Genomic DNA, 24,551 nt, shown 5'->3' with positions numbered 1-24,551 from the left:
AAGAAAGTTAGACTAGTTCCTAAGAGTTTTGATTCATGTTGCTGAATATAGATCTGTAATCTTCTCCTTGGAGCCTATAGTTTAATGTAACTGCTTGAAAGTACTTCCCTTCTGCTGCTGGCAAAGATATTTTTTTTCTGAAATGAATGGTGATACATTATAGATAAACCTTCACGATTAATTTTGTTTTGACTTAAACTTCTGAATAAGAATATAAGCTCCAAAGCAGTTTCTCCCCAGATAGTAACCATACTGTTATTTTTGGATCATATTGTAGTAGACATTTAGAGAAGCCTAAATTTAGAATGAAAAAAATAATTTGATTGTCATCAAAAGTTTTAGCTGTAAGATTAAAGGTGGCTTTTTTAAAAAAATTATTTTTATTAGTTATCTGCAATGAATAACGAATAGGCAAGTTCTTTGGAATCAGTATTCAACTTCACTGGCTTCACTGGTCTACAAAATCCACAGAACTAAAAGTCTTGGAGGGCTGATTGGTCAAACTCACAGGTTCAATTTGTATCTACACCTTTTCAGTGATTTGCTGGTAGTGTGCTGGTAAATTTGAAGAGCCAAGCAGGATGGCATAGGAGCCCTTGCTGCGACAGTGACTTTGTGAGGGTCCGATGCTGCATGAAAATGAGAATTTAGACAATTTCAATAATGTGAAGAGACAGTTAAGAGACTGAAGAATAGCCAGAGTTGTTGTAAATCACTACATGTAGCATTTTTGCAGCAGCTAAATCTGATTCATGAATTTGTCTGAAAATTAGTTTCCCTTCCTTCTCTCTGACTGTTTTTTAACTAAAATAACTACTCTTTATTTTTGCCCAGTTCTTCAATTTCTATTGTAGGTTTTTTCCTCATTTCTGTTGAAAAGTATTTAACCCGGCTGTACAGGCTGAAAACTGTCTTGAACCTGTCCCCTGTTGTGGTTTTTTTCTTCTTTTAGTAGTTCTGGGAGAAGTTTTAAGACAGGTGGAATACCCAGATCGTCTGAATTACCAGCAAAGCTCCACCAATTTCACCAAGAGGAATTTTTTTAATTCAAAAAAATATTAAAATTAAAAATTACCTGTGTGCTATTACACAGTATCTACAACATACTGTATATAAAGGCTTTTGGAAAGCCGGGTGCTATGAAATGCACCTGAATGATTTTACTTGCCTTCATAAAAGGATGAATGGTGCTTGCACCTCCCTGAAAGCTGTTAGCCCCAGGCAGGAAAGGAGTTTTTCACTCTCCATCATTGTCTTCTGTTTAATGACTGATTTACTACCAGCTAAGCACATGCCCAGTGTTTTAAAGCTGGTGGAGTGTCCCATTGAAATCAAGAGGTTTGATATATGCTGGGATTACTCCTTGCTGAAGAGTCAGGTTGATGTTTCACTGCCTTGCTGAAGAAAGATCTGATTATTGAAGAGTAATTTGATCAGCAATTTGGTCACTTAAGACAGTGAAACAGGGAAACAGTGCTTGGGGGTTTTTTTGCATTATTTTTTTTTAACTAAGAGATTCAAAATTTACAGTAATGAATTGGATATTTTATCCTTAAACAAAAGTAAATTTTACATAAACCTTCAGAATATTTCAGATATTAAGAAGCACAAATTCACAGACTCCAAATTTCTGCTCCATCTGTAGATTATTTTGGTCTACTTGCATCATTTTGTTGTATGACTTCACTGAAACTCCATCTATACCTGCAGGTGAATCCACTGCTCAGATTATGGCAATAGTTTCTCCTCCTGCAAAGAAGCTGGAAACATCTCAAATATTGCTGTGAGTACTACCTGAAGTGTATCTTTGCTTGCTGACCACTGGGCATTTTCAGCCACAGGCACTGATCACGACCAGCCTCAGGGCCAGGTGTGTGGTGCAGGTGGGCTTCATCAGATCCTAACACATAATAACTCCTGTTAGCTGCCCCTGTGGCTCACATGGTGCACAGGACCATTGTACAAAAGCAGAGACAGGCAGGGAGAACCCATATGAAAATGCAGTAAGAATTTATTTTTGAAAAAAGAATTTTTGTAAGCCTCATGACAAACAGAAGCCCATGGGCTGCTGTAAATAGTCCACCACAGATGTTCACTTGGAGGATACACCGACCTAATTCCTAAAGCAAAGTTGTTTAAAAAGGGAGAGGAACTAAAAATGAGAAGCTGAGCCAGACTATTGCATTGATAATATTTTTGCTTATTTTTTGGATGTGATTTCAGCTTTACTTTTTGTCTTTTTTTTTAAGGACAGCCATTCATATTGCAGTGAACTAGAAGTGGAATATCCTACATATGCCATACGCTGAGCTATAGCACAGCCATCCAGCTGTGATCTTTCCTGTACCTGAGCAACGTCTCAACAAAATCCCATGTGTATTATATGTGTATATATGGACAGATTTGTACCAACTCTGCATTGTTACACTTGACTTGCTCTTTTTTTTAATTATGTAAAAAAATCACATTAAGCTGAATCTAATTACTGCAATGTATATTAGAAGCAGGGCACCATCAAAATTTTATTTAAATTAATCAGGTTTTGATTTAAGATATTAAATTCAAATTAATCATGTAAAAATGGAAATGATCCTTGATGTGCTTCCAGCTGTGACTTCAGTCTGTTTTCTCGTGTGAGTCACTTTCGGGATGTCTTGGGGGGAACATTACGAAAATTCACGCCGGTGCTATTTCAATTAGAGTTATTTAGCAGGACAGATGTAAAGAATACGGTATAATTAAGAAGGAGCTGATGACATGGCTACAGATTTTCAGGATCAAAAAAAAAAAAACCTGCTACTGAAAATTGACTACTGGTCATGTAGTCCAAGTTCAAATATGCTGGGGTTAAGCACTCATTAATGATGGAATGAGGTCTTTAGATAGACTGTTGAACTCTTCCTCTGGAGCAATCTGCAGAATTCTGCCCTGGAAATAACTTTGAAGCTTCATTAGCAAGCAGATGATACCTGATAACATCATTTTAAAATTCTTAAAATAATTTTCCTCCCCTTGGTGCCTAATCCTTTCTGGCCAGCTAACTTCAAAGGCCTTCAGAAAAACCTAGAAGTGGCATATAATCGCCAATATAACAGAGGCATTACACATATATGTACATGTATACACTCAAAACATTGTTAAAATCATGGTGAATACAAGCTGCCAGGAATATTAAAATTTCTTCCAGCATTGTTAGTCTGTGCTACCTGCATGCTTCCTGACTGAAACCACAAAGAGGATGGGGGCTTTCCCACACAGATTCCTGACTTAGTACTTATTTATAGCTCTTTATACCATCAGTATTTCTACTGTGAAAAGTGATGTGCACATTGTTTTTCTTATTCAAGAATAGGGTAACACAAACATTTTTTCCTATGTGCTGTAATAGTGTGCAGCATAAACTTGGGAAATATTTTACAAATTCTTTCACCTGAAATTAAATCTCCCAGGTAAAGCTCTCAGACTTTCCAACATGAAAAAAGATCAGAGAGACGACATCCGTTCCTTCTTGTACTTACAGATCTCCTGAAAATATGTGTATTTAAACATGCTTCTTATGGTTGCTATCCAGGGCTCTCAGTATCTGTTCCCCTCCTACTGAGTAATAGTAAAAGCCAAGTTAAATTTAAAAAATGCACAGTACATACTGTACACCCATAATTCTAGATTAAATATTGATCTACATGGTGTTTTTTCCACATATTTTGCAATCTTTCTCTTCCCTCACCAATGTCCCATTGACACTTCCCTCTGCAAAGCAGCATACAACTGAAAATATTTTCTACAACTAAAACACTGCTTTTAACTAAAAGAAAAAATATAGTGTATGAGAATAAAATAATTTAAATATATAGCTCTGTATATCTGGCAGCATCTTTCAGAAGCAGATTCCAGAATCTGTAGAAGCCTTATTTGCTGTTTTAGGGCTGCCATACGCTTCAGCAAGGAGCTGTACCCAAAGGAGGAGCAATGCACCAGACCAAGCATGCCTGGCTATCCACAGTGGATTGGCAGTAAACAGCATATTACACTTACCACAGCTTACCTATTATGCAGATTTCAAGGCAGGAAACTGCCTGCAAAACAAGTATACAGTGAGCATAAACTTTTTTGTTATTGTGGTAGTTGATGGTGTTGTTGTTACAGCAGGAGAAATTATATGATTCATTGATGGTTTCTGCTTCCTACTCATAAGATATAAACCTACATAATGATTGTTCTTTAATAGTATTTAAAGATATTTTTAAACAAACTGTGTGGGAGTTTAAGATAATAATGGTTTCAGTTTTTCAGGAAGCACTTTTTGGAAAAGTGTATGACTATGTTAATATTAAAAATGGTTCCTCATAAGAAACAAGAATGCTGTAAGTAATTTGCAAGAAAGAGTATGATAAAAATATGCTCAATTTATTCACTTTTCTATTTAAAATTTATTTTTTCTTTCAGCATAACAGCTGGAAAGAACAATCTTTTTTCCATAGGCTAGGCTGTTGCTTGAATGACTGAAATGCATTTTCCCAGGAGAGATGCACAGGTTCATTTCCCATCTGGGTATTTTTCCCCCCTCCTGTTTCCACCTCCCCTCCTCCAGGACCAAAGCAGATTGGTAATGAACCATAGGTTTCCACTGATATAACTCCATACACACCTAAGACATATGTCAAACACAACAGTGTTCTGTGTGAAGTACAGATCAGCCCAAAGATGTCTGTGGTCCTCTTTCTCATCCTTCCTCTAGGCCTGTGTGAGTGGGCTCTAGTAACCACATTTGTAGGATGAAGACACATGGACTTCAGACTGATATCTGGTCAGCTAGGAGCTGGGATTAATCACCTCAGGAGGGAGAGCACAGATTCCTGTAGAGTTCCTGAGAGAAGAGAGTTGGGTGAGGGAGCACAGATATGGTACGAGATGAGAATAGGAACAGTCCTCAGGGCAGTGGAGTCTCTCTCTTTACCAGGGGAATGGCCTTGTCCACATGGTAAATATCATGTCCTCTCCAAGGCCACTGCAGTCACTGAGCTGTTGAACCCATGGCATTTGCCAGTGAAATGTTATGTGTTGCCAGCACAGTGGAGAGGGCTAAAAACCCAAATTGTGGGGAAGTTTTATTTTAATGAAGTAGAAGCTGAAACTCTGAACTGGGACTTCACATGATGATGCTCAATCCACAGACTTTTTGCACAGTCCTGGTGCTATTCCATAACTTTTCTCAGTTCACTCTATGTGGAATAGTGGCCACAGGATGAATATGCCTTTCTTATCTCTTTCTAGTCTGGTTAGACTGCAAACTCTTTGTGTCAGTGAAGGACCATGCATTTCTCAGGGCATTGTGTACCAAGGCTTAGTTAAACCTAAAACCAATAAGGTATGCAAATAATATTGGTAATAAACACTAGTATTTCTGTATCATCTCAAAATTATCATGCTCTAACATTTTTATAGAACCTCTATCACAGATGAGGACTTTCTCAATCAAAGAGCATTTCATTGACTTGTTCACAGCCTTAATATCAATCTGTGTGAGGGCATGGTTCAGATCTATTAATTTGTGATGTTTCCTCTTAATTTTGAAACACTATCAGTATATCTTGGTTTAGTATATTTGTAATTAATTTATTTGCCTTACCCAAAATGTATAAGCTGTTGGCTATTTCTCATTGGTTTATAACTACAGTGAGACAGATACAATATAAAGCCATGAGGTGTCACAGGACTCTGGAATTGACATGAAGACTGGTTAGTATGTATGAAAACTGTGTATGGAAATTCTGACTTTTGCAGCTGGAGCCTTCATTCTGTGGATGAGTTGAGGTGTTTCTCTCAAGAGGCCATTGACACAGGCACTTGGGCTGACTCAGCAGGAAAATCTGGTACTTTGGAAAAATTCTCTTGAGAAAAAGAGGTGTTGCAAAGGTGAAACCAATATTTTTACCAGTCCAGCCCCTTTTGGAAAGCAATTTTGTGCAGCACAATAACATTTGGGTCCTGTAGTCAGTGCTTTCATTCCTTCTAAGGCAAGAAAGAAACCACACATAATATATTACAGAGCAGAGATGCTAATTTTAAAAGTGATTTTCCAGGCAACTGAGCATGTCCCATGGGTTCCACCTGCAAGCTGAATGTTTATGTTTAACTTTGTAAAAATCTTTTTCAGGCTACTGAGAGATGAATATGGCTGTGTAAATGTATTTTAGAGGCCCGGCAAAGCTTCCCCTCACTAAGTGATTAAAGCCATTTTCAGAGGAGAGGTAATCACTGCCCAGCTGTGAGCACACCGTACACCAGTGGAAGAGCCTGGGGAAGAGCAAGCAGTGGGCTAAGGACACTGGGAGAAATTTGCATGTTCAGCACACCTCAGCCAGCTCTGTACAGAAAACAGTACAGTACTTAAACCACCCAAAATTCTGAGCTTGGCTGTTAATTAAAAAATCAGGTCCCTGATTCTGAGCCACTCTGCTCTAAGGAGCAGTAAATATTGACACAGAGTAGAAGTCAATGCTGCGAGCCTTTCACTGTGGACAGCTAAACAGGCAGTGTAGTCAATTTTCCAAGTTGCATCAGGAATCATGCCATCTTTGGTGTTGTTATTAACACCTGTAGGATTTAAAGAAAAAAACCTTCTTTATTTTATTTTACCAATATGTGCATTTATAGCTCTTCTGTTTGCCAAGTACAGTTTGAAAAAAAGGAAGATTTAAAAGTTCAGTAGATTTTATTTTAAAGCAAATATTTAAGATGGGCTTTAAAATATTGTGATTTCTACACCAACTTCACATTATTTTGGGAGCTGATTCTGGATTTTTGAATATTGATGGCAGTCAATTTGGACACAAAATCAGAATGCAGTTCACATCCTTAACTAGGTGAGTGAATGAGGTATTGGATAAATTTGAAATTGTAATTGGATGCCTTAAATCTGCATCTAATTCATGTAACATGATAAATATAAATTAATAAATGACAAAGCATGCTACATTTCTATGCACATGAAAAGCAAAAATCTGTAACCTATAGGATATTCTTCTGACCCAGGGGAAAGTAAAAATTCTAAACTAACATAATTCTGGAATCCTCTCTTTCATGAACACAAAGTACAGAACTACACAGGATTTAGTTCTGCTATTGAGCTTTTTCAGACTAGAAGATTCCCAAAGTTTGCTCAATGTAATAGAGAATTAGTATAGACAATAATTCAGATGAGTTTTTAGTAAGTTTCTCCTGTTTTGATGCTACTTCAGCTTTTGGACCCTGATAGCAAGTAATTATGGAAACACTTCTAATTTCTCACTGTAGGGTAGAGAGGTGTTTGAAATTCACACTCTTCTAAGTCAACTTTGATTGGAGGTAAGGTAATCATTTGAGGCTGAACAATGCATTAAAGAACCTTGGCAAAAATGAGATGTCCTCTAGACAAGAAAAGGGAAGTTTGGCTGAAGGTGTTCAAACAGGTCCACAAAGACAGGTGTCTGTATCTGTTCAGAGAAGTTTTTAGAATTAGAGATACAGTCCAAAATCAGAAATTTGTATTAATTTGCCCTCAAGATTAGAAGTCACAAGGAATCTTCTTATTTATCTTTAGAATAATAAAAAAAAAGGTTGATCTGGAATAGGTTCTTGTCAGTTTTAAAGTACAAAAAACATAATCTGTGATTTTTAAAAATCAACTTAAAATATTTAAAATCCATCCTAATTGAGGCTCACTTGGTTCACTTTATTTTTAGAGACAATAATTCCTTGTCAGCTACCCTCAAATTAAATATTGCAAAGTCTTACCATTTTCCCGTGTAGAAGACACAACTCTAGATGAATTTGTTTTTTGTCTGGATTTCCCACCCTCCAATTTCTGATGTGTTTACATGAGGGTATTTTTAGGACTTCATATTTTCCTAGTTTAGTAGCAGCAGAGTGCTGTGAATAGCTTAACAATTCATTGGAACTTTACACTATCTTAACCTGAGAGAGAAGACTCCTAATTATAAACTAAGTACAAACTGCAGCCTTGTCAGAGTGATTTTATTATCCTGATTGCATCAGTTTTGACCCTCTATGTGGCTGTGTTTTTTGGGGCATGAGGAGTCTAACAACTGAAAACAAGCAGAAGACAGCTGCTTTTGTCTCACAGAAGTCTCTGGATATATTTAGCAATTTAGCCTTAAAAGTAAGCTGTTTTGCTGGTACTATTGTAAGATGCACCGTTTCTCAGTAGGACCCACATGTTTGCCTTAATCTGATAGATTTCTCCTTTTTGTTCTTAACCTACTTCCTTTCCAAGAGGTAAGGGAACCTAAGCAGCAGCCGCCAAGAGCAAATGAAGTGGGAGGAAGCAAAGAATGAAAAATAGGCTGTGATTTATAAAAAGAATGTAAAAATCTCTGATTATATAATGATGTACAGAATATGCCAGCTACCAAAGAAAACTATGACATCACTGTTAACTTAGAGAGCTCCCTATTTATCACTGCTCTGGCATAAAGACAGCTTCTGAAGTAGGTTGAAACCCATAATCTTTAAGTTACATATTGAGAAATGATCCCTCAGTCCAAACTGAAGTCCAAACTGTAGAAAGAGAGCTTGTTATCTGAGGCGAAGTCATCGATCCCAAGTTAGCTTTTATTTATTCTTGTTTAAATTAGAAAATGAAATGAGAGTCCATACAGAGGTAGGGGTTGATGTGGAATGTCCCCTGGAGTTTTTGAATTAAGAAAATAAACTAATGGAAGGTGGATTAAACCAAAAGATTTAGTTGTGAATTAATGTTAAATAATGACCACATACACCAAAGAGTTCTGAAAACCTAATGGCTCTTAGTAGGAGAAAAGTCCTTATGTAAAAATATGGGCTTTGCCTCCTGTGGATAAAAGAGCAAGGGTTGGAAAACAGACCTGTATCTTTAAATGATTTCTCTGTTCCTCTGCAAGGACAGAGGGTGGCAGCTGTGACCACTCACTCCCCATCCTCCTGCTTTGCTGTATTTGCTGCTGCGCTGGGAGCCCTCCTGGCCACAGGTGAGCAGCCTTGCCATCTGCAATTCTCAGTAGGCCAATCAAGCTGGCCCTGCATGAAGTAAGATGGATAGTCTCCCCGTGTGCCCTGAACTCCCTCTAAAATTTCAGCAGCTCAATGTAGCTGTGGTTTTTAATTTCCCCTCCGATTCTGCATTATTTCATGGACTCACACATGCCCTGCAGGACACGGCATCAGAGAGCACAGATAAACAGCCACTGAGCCCTGGTGCCCCTTGAGGTGCTGCAGTCACCCTTCAGAGGGGAATGTCACAGTGGCAAGTTCCTTTCCCTGGGTAAACTGACCTCAGGGTTTCCAGGCCAGTTTCAGCCTCAGCTGAGACACAAGAGCAGACACTTCACCTCTATGTTCTGGGGTAAGAGCTCTTATATTTCATAATAAAACTTATTCCTGTCGCCAATCCAGGCACAGAGATCAGAATGGATGGTGGGGCTTCTGTTCTTCCCACTTCTTTTCTGAAGAGGAAACCAATCTATCCTTGCAGGTCCTGTGCAGCAGTAATCCATAAATATTTGAGCATAGTGCAGCACAGGGTCCAGCCATAGAAGACATAGAAGACATCCTGAGAGGTGCTCAAACAGCCCTGGGTTCTAAAGTACTCACTGGTTTGCAAAAAAGAAACACTTCCTGAAGGCTACCTGCAGCACAGTCTGCTGCAGAGGTTGTTCAGACACATATTGGCAGTCTTATGAACAGACTTAAAGGGAGACTACCTCTCTGTCCTTTCTTATTCTTCCCAAAATCTCCTGGTTATGTACAGTGCCAGGAGAATGGAGCTTTTTCAGTTTAATTTGTGAGCCAATGGGGCTTATCAGGGAGACAGCACTTACCATGTGGGGAGTACAAACTAAACAGGGCTGGGGGAGGGAATATATGATGAAAAATATCAAATTTTGATTGGAGTTCTTTAGTAAATTAATAGCCAAAATGTAGTTTTTGATCAACGAAGAATGCCAATATCACTGTTAATTGATATTGGGGTAAAAAATCATAAACTGTGGCCCTTGGAAGGTGTTGATAGATGTCTGCCACCATGCTTGTAATGAAGCATGCAGTAGCTTTCTGAGGCACAGAACTGGGATCTGTGCATCAGCAGTGCAGATTCTCCCTGGGGGTAAGATCTTCTCAGACCACCACTGCAGAGGGAGACACAAAAGATGAGGCAAAACACAAGTGCATGCTCTGTAGAAGCAAACAGACTTGGGAGAGAGCTGCTCACACCTCTCTGCACCAATCATTCATGGTAATTCCTTCCTAGCAGCAGAGAGATGAGAGACGATGACACAGAAGATGCTTCAACATGTAACAGTAGGCATGTGAGCAGTAGTTTTGTTGGGAGTGATTCCATGTGGGTTTCACAAGCACACACCCTTGAGCCTGTTCCACTGCTCCTTGTGTGGTGCTTGTATGGTCAGTGACTACAGTGTTGCAGAGACTGGGAGAGAATGGGAAGAGGAGGAGCTGCCTCCCCAGCTTCCACACACAGGTGCTTCACAGTGGACATGAACTTCTCTAGTTCAGGAGGCGTGAGGTAGAAAATGTCTCTCTCAAAGCTCACTGAAGATCAGTGGATGTCTTTCCATTCTGTAATGTCTTTCTGTCCATCCTGCAAATGATAGGTACAGCTGCTACCTCAACAGACCTTTGACAAAGCATGGGAGAGGTCCTGTGTTGGCTGGAGTTATTGGGAATAGGAACCCCCTTGGCAAATCTGTATGTGCCTAGGCATGATAAAGCAGTATCTGTATAAAAAGGCTCAGTGGATGGCAGCAAAGGAGATGATACTTCCTCACTTTAGTTCTGGTTCAGGTGTTGGACATCCTGTGCAGAAGCTAATGCGTTCTTTTCCAGTGGCAGGTGATATGAGAAGAGACCACGCTAAGCTGCTACTTTCATCAGTGAAAAAAAAAAAGAATTCAAGGCCTGACTCTGGGTATCTCTGTGCCCTTTCTTTCCCTCAAAATGTACTGGTTGAAGAGGCTCTCTTTTCTTCCCACGCTAAAAGCAATATCTGTCCTTGGGTAGCTCGCACTAGCTGACATTGCTCTGTGGAGAGATGTGACAGGGACAGTTATGACACTGGGATAAGTGAATTCCTCATTCCTATTGGGAAGGAAGAAGATGAATACCTTTAGTTTTACTCAGGAAAAGGGCCTTTCATTAGTTATACAGACCTGAGGTGGACCTAACTTAATTTTACTGATACAAGGAGAATAAAAGCAGGTGAAGATGGGATGACCTAAATGCATAGAGCAAGGATTGGCTTTATGTTAATTGGGATGAGAGCATGGAGTCTAAAATTGTCATGTGAAGGCAGCTTGAATTAATTTTTTGAGAGGAGGTATTAATTATTGAGTTGTGGGCAGAAGAAATCATTTACTTATTAAAGCTCTGTGTATCTGGAGTTGGTTCTTGGAATGAAGATAATGCATGCAGTTGACTTGTTCCACTGGGACTGCACGTAAGGCTTTGATAGCCACTGCCTGACTGGATGAGATGCAGGCATGGTTAGACAGATAACCTGAGAACCAGATCAAACTGTATAGCCCAGATTCTTATCTCAAATACTATCAACCATATCCCTCTGTTTTGACCAGCTATGTATATTTAAATTCAAGCTTCCAGCTGCTTTGGTTGGATGGGAAGGTTCCTCATCCATGGGAAAATATTGTCATGTTTTTCCTGGGTAATTAAAATCAAGTGGTCAGTTTAATGAGGAATGAGATATGGATTTCCCTTTAGTTTCAACTGTTCTTATTTAAATACTTGCTCAAATAAAAATAGGGGCAATGGCTTTCTGTTTTAGAGAAAAATGATCTCTGAGGTTCCCAAAAGGGCTGCCAGTAGTGTCACATTTTCTGGAAATTTGGCTCCTTATGGTATTCCCTTACAAATATGATCTGATATTTAAAGTATCTTGGCAAGAGGCCATTTGCCATCTTTGATCTGGATCCTGATATGTAATTTAAACACACCCAAATGTATGAAGCAGTTACCCACTTCAGACAGGATTTGCAAATGAAACTACAGGTACTGACAGCATTTTTTACTCTAAACTATCTATGCTGGGACAGAAGAAGTTAGTAGGTGAAAGGCCATCACCTGCAAACATGTCTGGAAGAAAATTCAAATTTTGATTTTGAAAGACCACCCAAAACCCCCCACTTTGTGCAAATTATCTGAATTTAAAGTCAAGTGTAACACTGCTACAGGCTTCAACTTCCCTGAGGGTTGTATCGGACAAAGTCACTGAGAAAGCTGTTTGTGTAAAAAAAAAGGGGGGGAAGAATAAGAAGAGGTATATATTTCTCTTTCTCTCTCCCTATTTTTTGTTGATTATCTGCAAGTGATTTGCATCCTAACTATGTGTTGCACAATTTACCTGATGCAGAAGATTACTGCTCTGCTCCTCTGCAAACAGCACCCATGAAGGAGCATCAGTCACACACAGGATCCAGCAAACACGAGGGGTGTCAGGGAAGGCATCAGCTGAATTTCACACTAGTGTGTTGAGAGTGCTGTGGCTTGCACTGCAGAGTGGGCTCAGGGAGCACAAACTGGGTTTCTTTCAGATGAAATTAATATAGAAGTTGTGCTCTGCAATCACACCTAATGCATTCCACTTGTTAATGCACATCAAGTCCATGGGACCAGACTGGAATTAATTTGATGTAACCCCCAAAAAGATACATTGTGGACACGAGGTCCTTAGTACCAATTATGCACTATATCCGTTTATTCCTATGCACCAGCTACTTGCAAATATGGTCTAAGCCAAAGAGGCACATTGAAGGATGCCATAAAAAAAATAGCTGAAGGAACTGTATTTCCACACACACATTATTATTTATAATTTGCACTGAAGCACTATGTTACCCTAAATCCCCCATTGTGCAAGGTGTTAGATACTAACACAGAACAAGAAGATGGTTCCTTCCCCTGAAGAATTAAAACCTGGAAATATTTTGGGATGGAGCTTTGCCTCACAATCCAGCCTGACATGTTCCCAGGTGCTGTTCTGGCATAAGAAAGCTGTAAATTCAGTCATGCAACTTAGCTCTGGGAAGGAGGTGGGACTGGGGAGAGGAGTGTAAGATTTCACAATGCTCACTTTTCCTTGTGTCTTCACTGGGTTGAAATGGATGGAAAAAAGCCAATAGCCAGCAGAAAGTGGAGGCTGAGGGAATACAGTACTGAACCAATATCCTGGTGACTTATGACCTTCCTGGGACACTGTGAAGAGTAAGTGAGTGACAGATTATCTGCTGACCTGTGGGATAGCTCATTTGCTTTTGTTCAAGCAGCAGTTTTTCTGTAGAACTGTAGATCCGATATATTTCTCTGTTGAACTGAGCTACCTTACTGCTAAATAAATATGTCAGTCAGCAATGACACAAGTTAGTTTCTCTAGTGGGAGGTGTTTGTCTCACTCCAAAGGGGAGCCTGAGAGGATGCACTGTGGAAGTTAGGAGGCAGGGACCCTAGGGCAAAACAGAGAGCGAGTCAAACTGACAGTGGGGGCAGGCTGCAGAGCTACCTGGAGGTATTTGCATGCCACAAATGGACCTGTGATTTCTGACTCTTTGTAGGATTTTCTTTACTATTCTTTCCTTAAAGTTTGGACAAGTTTATGGTTCCTGCACTGAGGTTAGTCCTTCTCTCCTGGGGTCTTGTCAAATTTAAAAGCTGTACTATTCTTTTTCATAAAAAAACCCCCAAAACCTTACAAAACACAAACCATAAAGCTCCTTATACTGTCCCCCTTCACAGATATGTTTGACCTGATCCTTCATTTGCCTACACCTTAATGTTTATTTTTGTGAGATAACCCGTTCTGCTTTAGAAGTCTGATCTGTTAAAACTGGACTAAGATCATGATGCAGGAGTGTCCAGCAGAGGACTGAGGAGGATGGTCTGGCATGCTCTGTCTTAGTGTAACAACCACTTCCACTGGTTATACTTAAATTTTAAATTATTTTCATTTGTACCATTGAGACTGTAAAGTTAATGTTTGCAGCAGAAATGGGAAGGCTACACAGAAGCTAATATTGCCAGTTTTTTTTCAGAAAACAGTATTTCAGAAATCACAATTCTACTGGCTTGCTTTGATGTGAATTAACAGTGAATATTCATGGTCAGGCATATTTTGTGATCACAGACACAAAACATGGGGAGTAAAGCCCTGTACCCCTTCTGACCTTGCAAGGGATCCAGTAACAACAACAAGGAAGAGTAAAAAAACATTTTTCTCCCCAGTACTGATTGCCTCAGTCTTGCCCTCTTAATAAGCATTTAAATAATGTAAATGTGAAGGGTGGTGCAGGAGAGAGAAGGGGGGGTGCACACAAACGTTTCTGACTTTTCTTTTTCCCCTGAACACTGATTCCATTGCATAATTATATGGGTTGGCTTGAAAGAATGAAACCCAGTTCAAAATGTATGAGTTCATTTTTATGTTCTACTGAGAAAATTTATTCAGTGTGACTGCTCAGTAGCGAGAGCAGTAAAACACCTTAATCCCTGGTTGAAGAAAGGTAATACCTTGACAGATGTGTGCCTCCTACTTTCCTTGCGGCCATGTTTCAACAACAAACCTTTATTTCTGCTTCTCGGCTGTAGCAGAAAAAAAAAATGAGCGGAGCAATAAAGCAGTCAGACAAATCTCAGGAGCCAGGCGGCAATGCAATAGTAATGACAGATTTTTAATGTGGCAGGAGAGATTGACAGGAAAATGTCTTCAGAGCAAACGCACGCCAGATGGAATGAAAACGGTTTATTGGAGTATGGAGGTGCTGCTGAACTGAATAGAGGGCGGGTTTAAGGTGGGTGTTTTATCTGCTTCAAGTAAACAACAACAACCAAAGAAAAAAAAATTTCCACTCACCAGGTATTGCCTTAGACCGGTCTTTGCACCAAGGGGATATTTTTTGTTTGTTTGTTTATTTGTTTTTTTTTTTTCTACAGTACTGCACCAGAGAAAAACTTTAAAGTCAAAAGTTCAGTCATTACACGCACTGCACAAAAGGAGAAGGCAAACTGGTTTGGTCTCAGCTTTTTTTATTGTTTGCCTCTCTTCCCTCCTTCTCCCCCATCTCTCCCCCTTAATCTGAAGGAATTTCTCACTCACTAGAACAGATAAAGATGTTTTGATGTGCTTTCAGATAAATCAGAATGATTTTTTTTTTTTCAAAAAGAGAACGAGTAAGAAAAAAAATAATTCCAGCTGATAGAGTAGCTATCAAATCTAGGACAGAAGAAGAAGAAGCCTACACTAAAAAACCTATAAAAGGCAATATAGCTGTTTCTATATCAAGAAGAACAACATCATTGTGTCTTTTTCAACTGAGTAAACTTAACTTGCATGCTCTTAGTAATGATAATAAAGTCAAATTCAGCCCTGCATCTCACAAGAAAACATAACTCTGAAATATTTCATACCCTCCATACAGAGCAAAGGCAGGAAAATAGCCATAAATGGGAAGAAATGGCACAAAAGAAAGGAAGAAAATACAACTCTAAACTGTGAATCTCCCTGACATCTTTTCATTATCAGCCTAGTCAATGAAGAATGTCACAAAGGAAAGGACAGCATCATATTATTGAAACATGCTGGTTTGGGGTTTTTTTGAAGGATGCACTTGTATATTCTCTGTGGGTAGATTTTTTTATTTCATTATATCTGCTATTATTAACTCTCTGTAATTGTGTTTTACATGCAGGGCTTGGATTAAGTGTTTTGCCTGTATCATATGCATTTGTACCGTTCTTTTTAGAGTTTTTTCAGGGCTTTTTTCCTTATGCAAACACATCAGAGAGAAGCCATTGAGTTACCTCCTTTATTTGTATTATACTTTAAAACAAAACAAACCCACCCTTTTTATCTTTGACAACATGCTTCTTTTTAGCTAAGGAATATTTATTTAGACAGTAAAAAGATGCTATGGTTCTTTCCACTAGTAGAAGTGTATGCACTGAATATGCTCCAATGTAATTTGCAAAAAGTGAGGAAAACACTCTGGAAAAGTAAGCAGGGAGTTTTGCCATGTAGTTTCATCTGATAACTACAATACTACGATAACAAAGCTTTAGGCAATATGCTTAAAAATGACAGGAAAAGTAACTGGCTAAGTGTTGTAATGATCCTTTTATATTACATATTTTATAAATTTACTGATTGCTCAGAAAATAGGTCCTTTTTTTTTCATGTTTTGTCTTGTTCAGAATCCTGCTATAAAGTTCTATTTAACTCTCCTTTTGTATTAGTCCTGACAGAGCTATAAAAATTGCTTGTATAATTCTTACGGTCTTTGGGGTTTTGTTTCAATTTCCTTAGCATGTGGCTAAATATTGGCATACAGGCTGTTCACCACGATGCAAGAGAAAATATTTTTATATTTAAAAACCCTTTAACTGGTTAAGTCATTTGTCCACATAAAGAACGACACAATGCCAAAAATAACACAGATAGACAAAGTAATGAAGGGCTGGTAAGTGATATTGTGTATATTATTTCCTTGTACTCAAATGTAACTTGATTATCAGTGAATGTAACTTTTTCTGGTTGGGTTGAAGCTGTTTTGTAAGTCAGTCCTGCAAAGGACATCATGTCACTAGGAGCTGTTTTTTTAGAAAACAAAAAAGTTGAAAGAAATTTTCAGTTTATTTTAGAATCTGTTTTACTAGCTTTAAATACTCTCCAAAATTAAACACAGAATGAATATTAAAGCAATGTTGAAGATAAACTTGACACAACAGGATGTGATGGCTGCCATTCTGTCCTTAAACCACCTTTTTGCAACACACATAATACAGAATATTAATCAGTGTTTTAAAGCTGTGGCAGTTCCTAGAGACACAATGACAAGTTAGGGACAGAACATCCAGCTTAACTGTGAATAGCATTGCCTTATTCTGCACCAGAATCCTCATATCGTTTAAAAATAGATTTTACTGTGTCATCAGCTCCATTCTGGTATCACTAGTAAACTGCACGAGGTATAAAAGCTGCAGTGGAAATTGTACCAGCACAGACACCAAAGTTGCCATCGGTAGTGTGCAATAGCCTGAGTTTTCATTTCAGAAGATACTGAATACTGACTTTCAACCTCAAAAATTTTTTTATTCCTAAAATCATACCAAGTATGTCAGCATGCTCTCACGCATCCCCGCACTGTGGAATTTTGATAATGTATGTCCTAACCGCTTAATTGATTGATTAGCTTACTGCAGCTTTCTGAGGCACCAAATTTATCTTTAATAGCCGGAGTCAGGCACGGCAGGCAATCGAGGGGGGGGTCCCTTGGCGTCGATTTGCTCTTAACTGGAAAGTCATTACCACTTAATACATGTAGATTGTGTTGAAAGAAAATTATGTGTAATGAAATGAGGGAAAAATTAGTGGAGTGTTATGGGCGAAAGCAGATGTTACGGAGGAATTATGCTAGCAGAGATAATCACCTTCGCTAGCATTGTGTGTGCTGGGGTGTTAACTCAGGGAGAGAGTTGGTGAGAGAGCTAAATAAATGCATTGATTTACACAGATCCACTTTTCAAACTACAGTATATGACTAGTACACACATCTACAAACACATCCATATATATACACACACATATAGACATGCTCAGGGCTGAACTTTTATATTTCTGACGCTCTTTTTTAGCTATTTTCCAGTTACTCACACTATATTCAGAAGTCCTAGCTGGAAGCACAGGGAAGTAGCTGTTGATTTGCATAGTATTGTAAAGATGAGAATAATATCCAAGGGCAGAAGTACTCATATAAGCATTAAGATGAGACCTTGTATGCTTCAAACTCTGGACAACCTCTCCTGAGAGAAAACTCATGAATTTGAGAAAGGTCTTTGAGGGTAGCACCAGACATTTTAGAAACTATAAAAGTGAAATAAATAACAATTGCAAAAAAATTATAGAGACATAGAATGTTGTGCCTTTACTTAAACAGCCTGTAAATAAAGGAGATAGAAGAAAATAAAAGGAAAGATGAAATCTTTCTTTTAATGCAAGTTAGGAACATGTTTTAAGGTAGTAGTTTTGCAGACAGGCAATAACAATAACACTCAGAATCAGGACAAGGAAGGGAAGAGAGATGTCACAGATTTTATTTTGAACGCGTTTTAAAACTCTGTAAATTAACCTTTCACCTGTGGGCATCTCCCTGTCCTTTTCCAGCCATGACTGATATATATGCTTGATTATATTTCTAATATCCCAGCATGCAAGGTCACTATTAATTTTTATCTTGGGTTTATCTATTTCATATAACATGTGTTTGGATTTAGAATTATCTCTGCTTTATCACCCATTTCATAATAAAAATATGGTCTCAGGAAGATATTAGTTTGCAAAATTCACTATGAAAACCATTGACAATTAGGGTTTCCTCATATATCGTTCTGTTCCTTTGCTACTAAATGAGTCTTTACGAGTATAGTTATTGCTGGTGATAATAATACAAATTTTAAAAATTAAAAAAATAAAAAAGACTCAAGGTTTTATATTCCCACTATTACCATTCAGAGATAGGAGGTTAGCGAAAAGACTGTCAATTTTCTGTCACTATATTAATGAGTTAAAGAAATGCAGCCAGCCCCTCATGAATCAATTGGAAAACTATGATGAATGTTTCAATAATTAAGAGAATAATTAAATTGCTGAATGTAAGATGGCACTAAATGAAATAGCTTCCGTAACAGCAGCATATTGCTGTTTATAAATACAAAGAGCCACGTTAAACTAATGCAGAGTCCAGCTCAGATTTATCTGCCTGTCTTTAACAGGCTGTGGGCCCAATCCTGCAGAAGCCCACCCTGTAGACAATGTCCCTCCTGCCTTAACCCTGTGCACAAGGGCAATAATGGTGTGTGAAAAGCTGAGCACAGGCAGGGATGTGCTGCTCCATCAGAGCCTCTCCGTGTACCTAGAGCCTCCCCACCTGCGCACTGCGACGTGGCCACCATCGCGCTGCCTCAGCGATAAGCAGCTAAACTTAAACAGATAACGAAGCCAGGGAATTCGCAGTTAAAGCTGACACTCTGATGGTAGCATGCATGATGCTTGTGGAAATATTTTTAAAAGGTGATATGTGTTAAAGGTGAACTGTAAAGCTGGAGTGAAAATTATGTTAAGTTCAGAAATATGTCCTGAATCTCTCAACTATCAGGCAAGTTTTACTGTAGCTTTCAAAATTCTCTTTTCTCCTGTACAATAATCTGGCAGTTTCTCCTTTGATAAGGACATTCCCAAACATAACTTTGTGTGATATAACACATACCAGAACCTAGGATGCTAAAAACAAGACATCCTAGAAAATTGTCCTTCAAACCAGGGTGTCTCAGAGCAATGCACATATTTTAAAAATATATTATTTGGAAGGAAAAGTGTAAACCATTCCCTAAGCTAGAAAACTTTTATAAATCTTGGTGGGGGGGAGGAGTGGGTGGGTAATAGGTGAAGTAATTAACTGGTATGTACTTGTATTTTGTTTTGAAAGCATGTCACAGCTTTTTTTTTTTTTTTTTTTTTTTTGCTGCTGGAATATCAGCATGTTTAAGGAGACCCTATAAATAAGGTAGGGTCATTTCAGGTGCAAAATTTAACCAAATGCATTTTGTTTTCCTGCCTATTAAGATCTTAAAGTGTGTTTTTTACTGCCCCATCTTTCTCGTGTCCCTGTTTCACAGTTTGGGTTTTTTCCTTCTCTCTTTTCCCCACTCACTTCTTCCATTCACATACCTCCTTCTGTTTCACCATACACCAGTCCCTAGCTCTCCTTGCAGTGGGGGTAGGTTTTTTTGCTTGTGGGATAAGCCTATGGAAGGAAATTTTCTATACAGTTCTGAGTTAGCCCCTCTTTGGAGCTCAACTATCATGTCAGGCACAATTTCACCATCTTCTTCATCTCCTATGTTGCTGAATTTATTCTTCCTGTCTCCTTCAGTAGCATATTCCTGTGCAGTCAGAAAATTATCAATGATACATATATTTCACATTTGCCTTCATTCCTTTCCCATCTCTCTTCTACTGGACAGAGGCACCTCAGACACTCCCCTGAGCCCCATGCCCCCAGTATGTTTCTTTTCCATTTTCCTCTTCCACCTTCAATGCCTCTTTCCTACTCATCACATAAATATATGTTCTGGGGTATTTCAAAACCCAGCATTATGTACTTGGAAAACTAGTGATTTGAGGTGGAATGGAGAATAAATATAGCCATAATATGCTTTAAAATAGGTGAATTAGTTGAGCAGGAGACTTTTAATGCCACATGGGTGGTCAGTAAAAAAGTAACAATTACCATGAGATGGAATTTGATATACCACAGTTATTTCCTACTCTCGAGATAGGGCAGTACCATGGTAACCTAGACTCCACTGTGTGGCAAGTGTTGTTAATTGTATAGATTTTTAATGGGGATAATTATGCTTCTCCTGTCTGAAATCAACCTTTACTGGCAGTGACCAATGCCCAGAAGGTTATTCTCAAAGGGATGTTGCACGGCCTACAGTTTGTACACTTCATATTTCTTTCTTATAGTCAGAAAATTTCACTCCATCAGCAGAAGAGGTGTGAAGTGCTTACCTTCTGATAAATCCTGTTAAGAAATTAACATATTAAAAGTTCAGGTGGATAGATATTCATTCTCACTGTAGGTTAGGAATGCTACATATTGATGGGCCAAGCCCAGAAAAAGGAAACCATCTTGTTTGTATTTGATGTTTAATTAGATAACTTAATTTTCCAGTATTGCTATTACAGTTTCTTTCTTTAATGTGGAATTTAGTTTTTTTTCTGAAATATCCACATCTATAATGAGGGTGGATGGAAATTTTCTTTGGCAAAATCTGCTTGAAGCAGATATTGCTCTGCCAGAATTTAACATTCAGGTCAGAGCTTTTCTGCTGTATGGCTCTGTTTCAGGTGAATATTCATTTCTGAGAACAAGATTAGGGAAAATATGTGCCAGTGTTTAAAAATAAATATACCTATCAGTTGTTTCCTCAACAGCTCTGCAATTTAAAACTGTGCCTTGAAAACTGGTCAAACCTTAAGCTTCTGGAAAAAAACCCAACAATATTTATTTATGCTTATTAGAGGCTTATTATATTTGTCAGAGTGTCTATGGTCAATCAGGTTGTACAGTTACACCACATTCCCTAAGATATGTAGCCCTGTCACTTGAGCAGGTCTTTGGTCCTGCTTGCTGGAGTTGGTTGGATCTCTGGATCCAGGACTAATGGCAGAGACCATCTCTCTCCTCTGGTTCTGATTGAGCCCAAAGGATATGCAGCAGGAAGAAAAAGCTTCACATGGAAAGTCACTAAAACATGAGAAAGAAAGGGTGTAGGGAACCTGGGAATGGAGAGCTCTGAGTGAGGGGGGTTGGAAGAGCTTGTGTTTAACAAGAAAAAAAGACCAGCCACTTTGGACATGGAGCAAATGAACACACACTTATTGGTAGGTGTACATGCTCCATCTCTGACAACTATGGAAAAAAAATTGAAAAAAATTATGTTGGTCCAGAACATGACATATGAAATTGGCCAGAACATTGAGAAACATGGCAACCTTGAGACGTGGCTAAGGAGGAACACATGGGTATGGACACTAGCCCCAGCTTTGAGAAGAATGACTAAATGAGCAGGAGTTGGATATGAGACTATGCAGGAATAAGAAATGTGAAGAAAGGTGTGCATGAGTGCTACCAGAAGAGAGGTAAGAAAAGGAGCAAAATGTTAAATGTTGGAAGGAAGAAGAGGAAATCTGTTCCATCCACTTCTATGGAGGCTTAACATAAAATTTATAGGCCTGAATTCTGATTTCACTGTGCTGTTTAACAAAGTAACTGTAACTTCCATTCATGTTTTCCATCTCATGCTTAATAACAGGTTATGTAGAGGGTAACTGTCTTCTACCACTTCTGTGTGAAGGCCAGAACAAACAATTATATTTTTGCTTGTTCAGTTCCTATACTTCCAAAACACAATGGAAATGCACCTATGAAATTTAAAGTAAGCAATGACATTGTGAGATTTAGCACTCAAAAACTGGAAAATATCTGGATTAAAGCTGCTCTGGTTGTGCCAGTTTGGCCCTTTTAGGGTTATACATGATGACTGCTGATAAGGACTGGATCCCAAACCGTCTCCATCTCCCTGAGATATGCATTGGTCACACTGAGGGGGAATGGCAAAGTCTCTGCTGGCTGTGACAGAGGGCAAGGCAGGGTCTCCTGGTTCAGGCACCTGAGGGTGTAGAACATGCTGTCTAACCCTATTGCTTACAACCCAGCCCTGTTCCTGAGAGTGGAGTTCCAGTTTGCCTAACCAGTGTAAATGAAACATAAATTTTATGGATAAAATCCCAAACAGGCAGAATTAATGGGGAGGTTTTCAGGTTTTCTGTTGATTATATAGTGAATTTATTCACTAGTTTTAACAGCCTTGTTTCAATAGCTACCAAAAATTTAGGTGCAAAGCAAGTACTACGACTATGTCCAAAGGACTGGACTTCACTTCTTATCCCTTTGCAATAAAGAAGCAATATGCCTCCTGAAGTGTTCACAGTTGTACACTTCTGATCCCTCATATTGCTCATCTCCCAATTCAAAACAAACCTTGCTGAAGGACCTAGATCTCTCAGCAATTAAGCAAAGTCATCCATCCAGTGCCCTATGCACAAGAAATATTGCACAGTATAAATGCTTTGGAAAATCTTTTATTTTGTCTCACAATGTGAGTAGGCAAAATCTGATGATTTTTCATATCTTTGTTCTAGTTGCCCAGATGAAGAAAGGATACTACATCACTCTTCCTAGAAAATCATAAGGAATTTTTGTGAGGATTAGTTAATTTATGCCGTAGTAACAGTCTGCAGCTACAGTGAGGTTCTTGAGGATAACCTTGCAGCTAGGAGGTGAAATTCACATTGAAGGTGCATTTTTCTCATCTGTTAGTTTTTATGCTCCATTATATATTTTCTATTATAATTTGGAGTGGAGGATCACAGACTAGAAAGCTGATGCATTTTAACAGGAAATGTTTGCTTTCAAAGAAGTGTGCCTCTATTTACAGAAAGCCTGGCTAGAGTTTCAAAAGTACTTTTGTCCCTATAGCATCATATTATCTTTTATATTTCTTAATTGAATCCTCATCCTGGAGGCAAGTAGGTGCTGAACGAAATAGACCTCCCAGGTACAACTGCAATGTATTAAGTCTGGGCTTGAAAAATAGGAGATAGCTATTTGGTGCTCAAAGATATTTACTTTAAACCTGTGGGTTTGTTTTTTGTTGTTTGTTTTTTGGGGGGGTGGGGAGGAGGGGGAGGGGAAGTTTGCTATTATTTCCTTCCCACAGCTACTTCATGAGAAGAGAGAAACACAGGATGAAATGAATGGAAAGCAGAGAGTTGACAATATTTTTTACAGAATCTACTATAGCTGGCTAAATGCCATTAAAAAAAAAGTGCCTTCGATGGAATTTGGAAATGGATTGCTATCAACCATTGTTCATTTACTGGAATTTGCAAATGGATTGCTCTCAACCATACTGTCTTCTAGTTGTGTTTGCTTTCTAGGGACATTTGTAGGATTCAATTACTATTGTGGCTATTCACTGAGAATTTCAGAACAGCATGCATAAGTATTGATGGAAACTGGGTATTAGATTCATACACATGAATATGTGCACACTGAACACATTGGAAAAATAAATCAACACCATGTGACTCATCAAAGCAGTCATATCTCACAAAGCTCAAGAAGTGATTGGGGAATGTTCAGAGGGAAGTGTTCCTGAGCAATTAGAAGTACTTAGAGAGGAAAAAGGATCTCTTTGAATTCTTTTGCATAATAAACTCAAGGAAACCTCAGTCTGCCCATGGAGATCCCATAAGCAGAAAAAGGGCTAAACTTACTGACTAAACTATTCATTGTGAATTATTCCCTCTGCTCTAATGTCTGCACGGCATGGAAGCCTGGTGCCAGCCCTGCTACACACTGTAATTTTACTCTTCTAGGAATAAAGTGGGAATATACTGCTGGGCATGTTAAAGCACTCTGCAGAGGACATTATATATATTTTCAACATGTGACCTGCCTTTGATTTTTGTGTTGGAAATGGAGTTAGCAACCTTCAGAGAGAAAATATTAGCCCACAGACAGTGAAATAAGATAATATTTTTTACTTTATTTCTGTAAAGTGCTATTTGGTGCAAAAAACTGTACAAGACTGAAATGTAGGTTTTGAGAAGTCAGAGCTCAGCACGGCAAAATTCAGCCAGATAGTTTTTACATTTTTTGGGCTGACCATGAGTTAACACTAACTGATTCCTTTAGCAAATTCCTGCCTAATTGTTATTTTTCCTTGATTAAATTGTCCTTTATAAGGACATCTGTTCTGTTCCTTGCCAAGGTGTAACATACAATCATATCTTAGAATTTGTAAAGTACTTTGGACAACACAGTAATAAATACATTCTGATGATGAATCCTGCAAAGGAGACGTTG

General features: G+C 38.5%; 2 long non-coding RNA genes across 2 annotated transcripts; one reads left to right on the top strand and one right to left on the bottom strand.

Moving 5' to 3' along the window:
• Window positions 1–399: 399 nt before the first annotated feature.
• On the bottom strand, window positions 400–1,791 carry LOC138110870 (uncharacterized). The gene is made up of 3 exons (XR_011151128.1): window positions 1,705–1,791; window positions 1,169–1,410; window positions 400–629 (listed from the first exon to the last, which is right to left on the bottom strand). It is a non-coding gene; the product is annotated as an uncharacterized lncRNA (long non-coding RNA).
• Window positions 1,346–3,010, top strand: LOC138110869 (uncharacterized). The gene is made up of 3 exons (XR_011151127.1): window positions 1,346–1,424; window positions 1,711–1,783; window positions 2,250–3,010. It is a non-coding gene; the product is annotated as an uncharacterized lncRNA (long non-coding RNA).
• The last annotated feature ends 21,541 nt before the right edge of the window (window positions 3,011–24,551 follow it).

The sequence above is a fragment of the Aphelocoma coerulescens genome, chromosome 5, assembly GCF_041296385.1.
Source record: "Aphelocoma coerulescens isolate FSJ_1873_10779 chromosome 5, UR_Acoe_1.0, whole genome shotgun sequence".
NCBI classification, from domain to species: Eukaryota; Metazoa; Chordata; class Aves; order Passeriformes; family Corvidae; genus Aphelocoma; species Aphelocoma coerulescens.
The sequence above is the reverse complement of the archived record's forward strand: the minus strand, read 5'-3'. Positions and strand labels throughout refer to the sequence as shown.